This window comes from Dioscorea cayenensis, chromosome 5 (assembly GCF_009730915.1).
Source record: "Dioscorea cayenensis subsp. rotundata cultivar TDr96_F1 chromosome 5, TDr96_F1_v2_PseudoChromosome.rev07_lg8_w22 25.fasta, whole genome shotgun sequence".
Classification (NCBI taxonomy): domain Eukaryota; kingdom Viridiplantae; phylum Streptophyta; class Magnoliopsida; order Dioscoreales; family Dioscoreaceae; genus Dioscorea; species Dioscorea cayenensis.
Window position 1 is genome coordinate 7,145,283 of NC_052475.1, and position 9,269 is coordinate 7,154,551.

Sequence of the window (9,269 nt, forward strand, 5' to 3'; positions counted from 1 at the left end):
TTGGGTATTGACAGCATGATTTTATTTTGGTGTTCTTTAGTCACAGATAGAGCACAAGTGAAGTTGGAAGACTCCATGGCAATCATTCGACGCAGTTTGGACTTTCTGGGACCTCGAGCTGAGCAGTTGGTGGGGGGGCTTCAACATCAAGGGAGACTCCTTTTCCGAGCACGGGTTAGGGTCCTTTGTGGCGGGCAAGGGGAGTAGTGTGGTTGCTTTGTTTTATCTTCTGTGTGTGTTGTTTTGTCTTGCTAGTGTTCTTTTTTTGCTCTATTTTTGGTTTGGTGTGTAACCATAGCTTGTGGGCTTTGTGCTCTTTGTGTCACTACTCTATTTTTTCTGTAGAGTGTTGTTGTACTGTTGTCTTTTTAATTAAAATGGTTTATCCACCTTTTCAAAATATATATGAAGAGCGGGAGTTTTTTACCCAGAAATCATCAATGTGTCATTGCTTCATGCACTAAGGTTAAATAATGTGTTGATTAATCACATCTCATTTACGGCTATGTTTTATACATGGTTCACTGATGATACCAAATCTTGACATATAGAATAATAGCACCAATATAAATGAGTAAAATCAATATAAATTATGATGTGGTTAAAGTAACAGTTGGCTTCTAAAATTTGGCTGTTATTCGTTTTCATCATTTAAATTAAAAATAATTATTTATAATTAAGTTTAACCAGTTCATGTAACGTGGCAATTGATGTGAATAGATATAGAGCATATTTAGGCGAGGACACACTAAATTAAGAGCCATAACAAACATATTCATATACTTCAGATCATGGGAGCAATGATAACTTTGTTATTTATTTATTTATTAGAACTAGTACTTAAATTTTCAATTGTATTTTAATACATTAATTTCATAGGTCACCTATTTGTTAAAAATAATAATAACTGAAAAAATAAAAACTAGTTTTAATGCGTATATTTTGCGTTTGTATTGATTCTACATCTTTAGTTCAATTGAATCACATATTTTTAGGGAAATCATTTCAAATAATGTATTGGTAGCGGTCACTATTAGGATTCTTCATAACTTGTGAGACTTTGAATCATGACTAATGGTACATTTTTGGGAGTGCAAGTAGTGATTGTGTATCGGTAGTCTCAGCACCCATGTGTGTGTGGACTCCACTCCCACTTAGTCTGTCTAGACTTATGCATATCTCTGCCTTTCTTAACGGTCTTGCCGTTCATTTTGGCGAAAAAAAATAAACCATCAAAATCCCTTCTAAAATGAAGGAAAATAACTAATAAAAAAAAAAAACACAACAAAAAAACAAATAGTTTAATGTCTCAAGTTAGTTAAAAAGAAATAAAGCTCCTCCTATCTATCATTAACCCACACAAAGCTCACCGAAATCATCTTCCAAACAAATTAGAAAACCTTCTTGAAATCAACAAGAACATGTAGGGAGGAAACTTGGTCATTAACTTGATTGCCAACACATCAAAGAGGGATGAACAGTGATTTCTTAAAAAGAAACACACAAGTTGTTGAATCTTTTGGATGAATAATCAATACATATACAAAATAAATGTTCTAGTTTTAATGAACTAGAGAAGATAAAGATAGAGTAGAAACATTTAAAACATCCTTCAAGGGTCTTTCATTGAACAAGATACGTAACAAAAAGAGCTGCTATCATAAGGCCATAAGCTATCCCTTGATCAATGGCCTTGCCATCCAGTTTCCATGTTGTTGTCTTTGCTTGATCATGAGCATAAGTCTTCATGGAACTCATCTTATCAACAAGAGATGCTTTTGATTTGATCAAGATGAGGAATGAGTTATCGATATAGAAAAGCTTGGTTTGTGTAACAAGGCTGTGAGATGGGAGAAAATCTATGGTTTTGGTGTGTATTTATAATGATCAGTTGATGAGAAAGGGTGTTTTGGTCAAGGCCTCCATGTTTGGCAAAAGAAATAGCATGTGCTGAGAAGCTGATTCTCAAGACCGTGTTGTGGGTTATTATGATTTGTTTGACCATGCACCACAGTGTGACTTTCCAAATAATTTGGGCATGCAACGAGCTTTCAATCCCATTCAATAAACTATATATATATATATATATATATGAATTAGAGAAAATAAATGTATAGTAGTAATAATATAAGTTATGATTACATGAGGATGTGAAAAGAAAATGAAGGGCTGTAGTGGGTAGATTTTATTGCTCGGACATCATCCATTATGGTTAAGCAGGTGCCCTGATTAATCACATTTCATTTATGACTTTTTTTTCATGGTTGACAGAATAATAATATCAATAATCTCATATATGAATATAATTGAATAAAAGAAGGGTTAAAATCACGGTTGACTATTATTCAATTTTGTCATTTAAATAAAAACTAACTATTTATTAATCTAAAATTATAATCCATGGTTTAACTTTTCCATCTAAAGTTTCATTTGATATGTTTGGGTAGGTTAAATTGTTTCATTTGATATGGTCTTTTTCTCACCACTCCGCACGCTACTCTAGATATTCATGTTAGTGCCTTTACTCACTTGAACCAAGTGGTTTTGGATATAAAGGGTATATTTTTTTCAGGTCATTCGTGAGTGTAATAATTTTTATTTTTAAGTTTAGTCAAACATCATCACTAATAATGTTGCAAACTGACCCGTAGTAGATTTAATTAAATTTCTTTAATCTTTTATGTTTTGTTAATATTAGTAATAGTCACATTTTCAATTTTATTTTAATACATATAATTCTCAACCACATATTTCAAAACTTCAACAAAATAAAATATTATGTTTGCTTGTGATATCCATTGATTAATTTCTTTTCTTTAAACGATCAATAGGTGGTGCCTTCTAATTAACTTCATTGCAAAATCGTCATGCTTAAAGAGCTTCTTCGTGAGAAAAAAAAAAAAAAATAATAATAAAAAAATAAAAACACAAGCACAATGTTGCACATAAGGATTGCTTTTTGATATTGCCTATTAATTATTCCCACTGTGATAACAAGTCAACTAAACCAACAAGAAAACTAAGTCAATCAAACATAAACCATTTAAACTCATACACACCTTTTGTGGTCAAACTGTCACAACTTTCCATTGACTTTCATTTTGTGACCATATACCTACAATTCATCATCATCATCATCATCATCTTTCTCTATATATGTTTACAACCCTCAACCTCTCTCTTCACCTCTTTCTTAAATCTTTATATACCTGTCTCTCTCTCCAGCTTTCATATTTGAGCAATGAGTTCCATGAAGGTGTATGCTCTGATCTTGGTTACCCTCTTCTTCTCAGGACTTGCACAAATGGCATATTGTCAAGCACTGGCACCTTCTTCTTCTTCTTCTTCTTCTTCTTTTAGGATGATTGATGGGAAGGCCCATTGATCAAGGGATAGCTTATGTGCTGATGCTTGTTGCACTGCTCGTCGCCTACTCTGTTCATTAATGAAAAGTTTCACAATTAATGGCCTGGATGGCAATGTTGTAGAAGAGACAAACCAATTCTATTCTTTAGTTGATTTATATTATTTCATTGTTTATATAACACAACTAACAAAATTTTCTCATGATTTATATGTTTTAAGATGGAAATGTATGAAAGTTTGATTAACAATCCTATAGTAGGGGTCATGGTCATCCAAACAGTGAATATTCTGTTGTTATCTTCTTCTTCTATTATTATTATTATTATTATTATGGAAAAATTATCTATCAGTCCATTAATCTTTCCATTCTTCCCAAGACAGACCTTTGGACATTTTGATATATTTTTCAGTCCTCTTTTTCCATTGTGTTACATTGAGATCCCCTAAAGTTACCCCAATATATTACTGTTATGAAGACCTTCAAATATCCTTAATTGTTGAAAGGAATATTTGTCATGCCACTAACCCGGCTCGGCGGACCTGGTGCTCGGACAAACAACCACAAACCAACAAGGCATGAACCCCTACGAATGGCAGTGAGGCGGGGTGGGGCAGGGAATGGGGTCCCCGTTCTCCATGGGGAAGGGATTCCCCGGTTTAAAATTTCCCGCGGAGAAAAAATCCCCCCCCCCTGGTCACTCTAATGCGGGGATCCTAGCCCCACGGGGAATTCCCGGCCCGCCCAACATATTGATACAAAAATTATAATCAAAAGCCATCAAAGGTTATACTTAAACACTAAACTAAAAAATGCAAAGAAGAATTTCCTATAAATAACTATAATATTTCTAATGCATTTATGTTGAAATAATTGCGAGTCCAATTTTATAATACAAAGATAAATTAATGAGTAAGAGTTTAAATGTTTAATGGATTGAAAAAATAATATTTATCACTAAATAAATAATATATAACGTTATTTTAAATTTATTGTTACAATTATATTTAAACTCAGTTATTTTAAATTAAGTTTCTATTAATTATGAAATTTATATTTACTAAAATTTATTAATAACTAAAAAATGTTAACAAATAAATATTTATTGATCATATATATAATATTATATTAATGTTGAAATAATTTTTAATAAATACATTAAAAATATATAATTTTTTTTTTGTTGGGGAATCCCCGTGGGGCACGGGGTTCCTCTGAGGGGAGCGGGGCGGGGAGAGCATTCTCCGCCCCGCCCTCCCTCGCTGGGCGGGGAGGAATTTTTCCCTGCTCCCTGCCCCCGCGGGGGAATGTTTCAAGGAATCCCCGCTCCGTCGGGCCGGGTTCCCGCTGGGAATGGAGATTCCCCGCCCCACTTCCATCCCTGTGAACCCTCATAAGCCTGCTGGGCCTCAGAATTTTATTTAGAGTTGATAAAAAATGACAAACCAACTAAGTTGAAGGATTATAGACTCTGTAGAGTACACAAAAGTAGGTTTACAAGAAGTCTAAAAATAAAGAGGCCAAATCGGACCTATAGAACTCAACTTCTAAAACATGGCAGGACATCATCTAGTGGCAACCTTTTCAAGTCCACGAAGGCCTACCACTTTGGAGATAAAAATGATTTGAAACAACTTTATGAGCTTATTAGCCTAGTAAGTAATCTGCTGAAAAATACTTAAAATCAACAATGGTTTATAAAAGCCCAATTTCAAATATTGAGAATAATTCAAAGTTTAAACAGAGTTTAAACAAATACAAAATAAATTATTCAATAGGGGCATAGTTCCCAAGAAATACCATTATAAAAAACTATTGTAGACAAAAGAATTATTAGATTTCAAATATGTAAATCAGAAATATAGTAAACCGCCAAATATGAGCATATGTCTCCAAAGCATAATTATACTAACCCCAAAATTACAGAAGTGTGTTTCAAGTATACGGATTTTTAGAATAATACAAGTCTCTGAAATCATAATTTAAACAAAATACAGAGTATAATATTCTAGTAAAAGAATATTTCCAAATATGCCATTGACCAAAAATTGAAACACAGAAATGCGACCTTAGAAATACAGAAACTTCAAAGCAAGACAAAAAGTTTGTGTCTGAGATATACTAGGAAATCAATAACACATAAATAGTGCAACTAAAGAAAATCAAAGTCAAAAGTCAAAGCAGAATGCAACATATTTCAATGCATGTCTCCAAATTCACTATAGATGCCGGAAGTCATTTGTTTACCCTGGTGACCAGAGCCTAAATAATATATGTTATTTATTTACTCTAGATGACCAGAGATTGAAATATCAGATGACCTTTTATTATATCATTGAATGGACATGGTGCTAGATGGCCGTTAATTATTTCACCGAACGGTCACGTTGCGAAATTGCAGTCTCATTTTTCAAGAATTTCTTGTCAACAAGGTCAATAATTAACCCCGACTGACAGGGTTGTATATCATTCATTTGGAGACTAGAACATTCAGATACAAAAATATTTGTAAGGTACAAAATTCAGAAATTACCAAATTCCTTCGATTCCCAAGACCACAGAAAAAATAATAAAAACATCAAGATTCCACTTTTGGGAGAAAGGAAATATATGGAAATTAAATATATAAATATTAAGTAAACAAAACATTTAAAATTATTCAAAATACTAATTTCTTCAAACTAAAGTAAAATAATCATGCAAATAAATAAATAAAAGAAATGATATATAAACCCAAATGATAACAGATCGTACCAACGTCTGGATACATAAAATTCATAGTTAAAAACATTTAATATAATCATTTAAATGAAAATCACAATACTAGCATAATTATTAAATCACAATACTTAAATAAAAGAAAATACTTAAGCAAAATATCTAAAACACTAATCCAATAATAAATAATTTCCAATATTTACACAATAAAATTATGTGAAATAAAAAGCCATAATGAAATTAATAGCCAATTATTTTACCAATAAATAAGTTTTCAAATACTGAAAATACGAGGTTAACGGTGGATTACTTACCTTGAAAATACTTTACTCTAAGACACAATGTGAAGACCAAAAGTCACTTCTCAAATGGTCCTATAACCCAGGGATTGGCAACCATTGCAACTCAAGAAATCATGAACCAATCAAAACATATAATGAACACCATAAGCTAGGGTTATTGGTCATCATCAAGGACTACAGGGTCACTTTCAAATGCAAAAACACACATTCTAGGGTTGCAGAAATTAGAAGGTGAGTTTGTTCATATATGCATGCATTAGTTGGCCCTTAAGCATGCTTGAAGGAAAACATGGAGGCATGCAAGTCAACCAAAGTTACATGCATATAGTCACACCACATGAGAGCATGCATCTCAAAGCTTGGGTTTCCCAAGATTGGATTTTCTAAAGAGTTCAAAAACACTACAAAGGCTACAGGTTTTTCATGCAAGTATAAGCCTCATATAAACATTGAAAAAGTGGTGTAACTCTTCATGAAACATGCTCTAAATATTCACATATATATGTGATTATATACCCATAGATAGCTAAAAAGAAAAAGCTTTACAACTAAGCTCACCACTAACTAAACAACATGCAAACTAAATAAAAAAGACTAGAAAAAGGCTTCAAGTTCCATTGGTTTTCAGGTATAAACATGGAGTGGAAATGATGTTAACATGCACTTAGGATAAGTAGGTTGCATGAATATATAAAAGTACATGCAACTATAAACCTCCAAGCATGCATCTCAACCTAGATTTAACATACAAATATGCTCTAAATTTCAGATTCTAACAAGCTTCACCCACTACCCATGCATCAAGCTCTATCACCACCAAAAGAATAAGAGAACCTACCTAGACTATCTGAAACACCGGTGGTTTGCTACTCTTCTTAACCACACTCCAAAAGTCAAGAACTCTGGTGAACTCCGGTGATTGTATGCACTCCCCCTCAACCTTTCTAAGAGAGCAAGATGGAGAGGGAGAATGGAGAAGAAAGGACGGTCATGGAGTTGAAGTCTTGGCCAAGTGGGAGACAAGGATGTGATGGAACCGGAATTTCCTCTAGGAATTCATCCTTTCAACAAAGTTCTCAAAACAAGATGACAAGAAGAAAGGGATTAAGGGAGAAAACAATGGCTTAGTATCCTAAACATGCTTTAATGTATGGGCGGGGCCCACAATATTCCCCACTCAGTTATGCCACTTTATGCATGGCATGAGCAAGTCTTGTTCCTTATATAAGAAACAACCTAGATTCTTCTTCTTCTTCTTCTTCTTCTTCACACTCACTTGTGTGAGCTCACCATCTTTTCTTTTTACTCCTGTCAAACACACCACTCTTACCCCAATGCCTAAGCAAGGAACTCCCTTGCCTATAAAGCCTCTATCTTATACAGTGAAAGCTCACATGGAATTGTAAGAAAGGAAAATTAAAGAAAAATGGCTCGAAAAACCCATGAAGATATGGGTTCTCTTTTTCATTTTTTTCTATAGGCTCTCATAATCTATGTTGTTGCATGACTAGTATATTACTATAATCATTCCTCTTGTATGTCGTGAATCAAGATGTTTTCTACTATCACAAGTGAGATATAAGGGAGATAATAGAGCCCTAGTGTTTAGAGTGCTGATCTTATTGGAGTAAATGCTAGGGAAATATCTACATGTTAGGCTCTTGAGGTTTCTTGGATAAGAGTCAATAATAGGGACCTATGTCACCCCTATGCGCTATTGCACATTCTGATCAAGTAGTATAATGTGTGTGAATGCAAGGCTGTTGATCCCACGAGGAATTAGGAAATACCATAATTGAATTTTATCTTGTTATCTAGCCTAAGTGCAAGTGATGTTAAACAGATTGGAGAAAATATAGAAATGATTAAAAGTGACTAGTGACACTGGCTCTCAAATGATAAACCAAGCATAAAATGAAGGTGCCTCGCCATAGACTTCCTTTAGGGCTATAATGAGGCACTAGACAAGGTTGTAGTGAATGAATGCACAATTGATTAGACTGAGATAGTTCCTAAGTCATACTAATCCATTTCTCAATGCGAGTAGTAACTAGTCCCATATGGCACTAATACAGACTACCCTATGATGACAATACGTTGGGTAAAATCTACCTGAAGATTAGCACGAGCTTAAAAATTAGCTAATCCTTCTCTCGAAGCAATTAACCCTAATCACATACAAAGGATGATTGGAATCTTTTCCTAATTCTCACTTCCTACAACCACATTAACAAATAAGAGCCCTAAGTATTAATCTCACTTGGAAGAATCAAGGAGATAACTGATCAATCCAAAAGTGCCTATTTCTGGGAGGACTCATGAATCCTTTTGACAACGCCCCTTGCGTGTGACCCGCAAGTGCACGGGTTTGTCGAAGTAATAAATCTCAAGTGAGTGGGGTATCGTATCTACAGGGAGTAGGGAATAAAAATACTAAAATTGCTATTTAACCAAGCGAAGATGAATAATGATTGTGTTGATAAAGTGTAATGTAAGTATAAACAAAAGAAACATGAACGAAAGGCCCAAGTAAGTGAGAGGAAAGGCAATCGATAGAAGTGGGGTACTCGGACAGTGCTCCCCTAGGACTAATGTTTCTAGTGCAAGACCTACTATTATGCTTCCTAACTAATGCTTAATGAGTCGTAGAAATCCTAAAGCACACGGTCCCAAACCTAAGGTCAACCATGACTAACTCTACACTATGTCCCAGCGGAGAAATTGCTCAGTCTCAACACTTCACACTGTGTAATGTTGCATGGAGTTCTAGGGATTCCAAGTGATAAACCCTATTCCTATGTGTAGATCTAACCCTTTGATCTAGGCGAAAGACCTCTAGTCACAAGTACGCCCCAGATACTAAAGTCACTTCAACGCTTTACTCT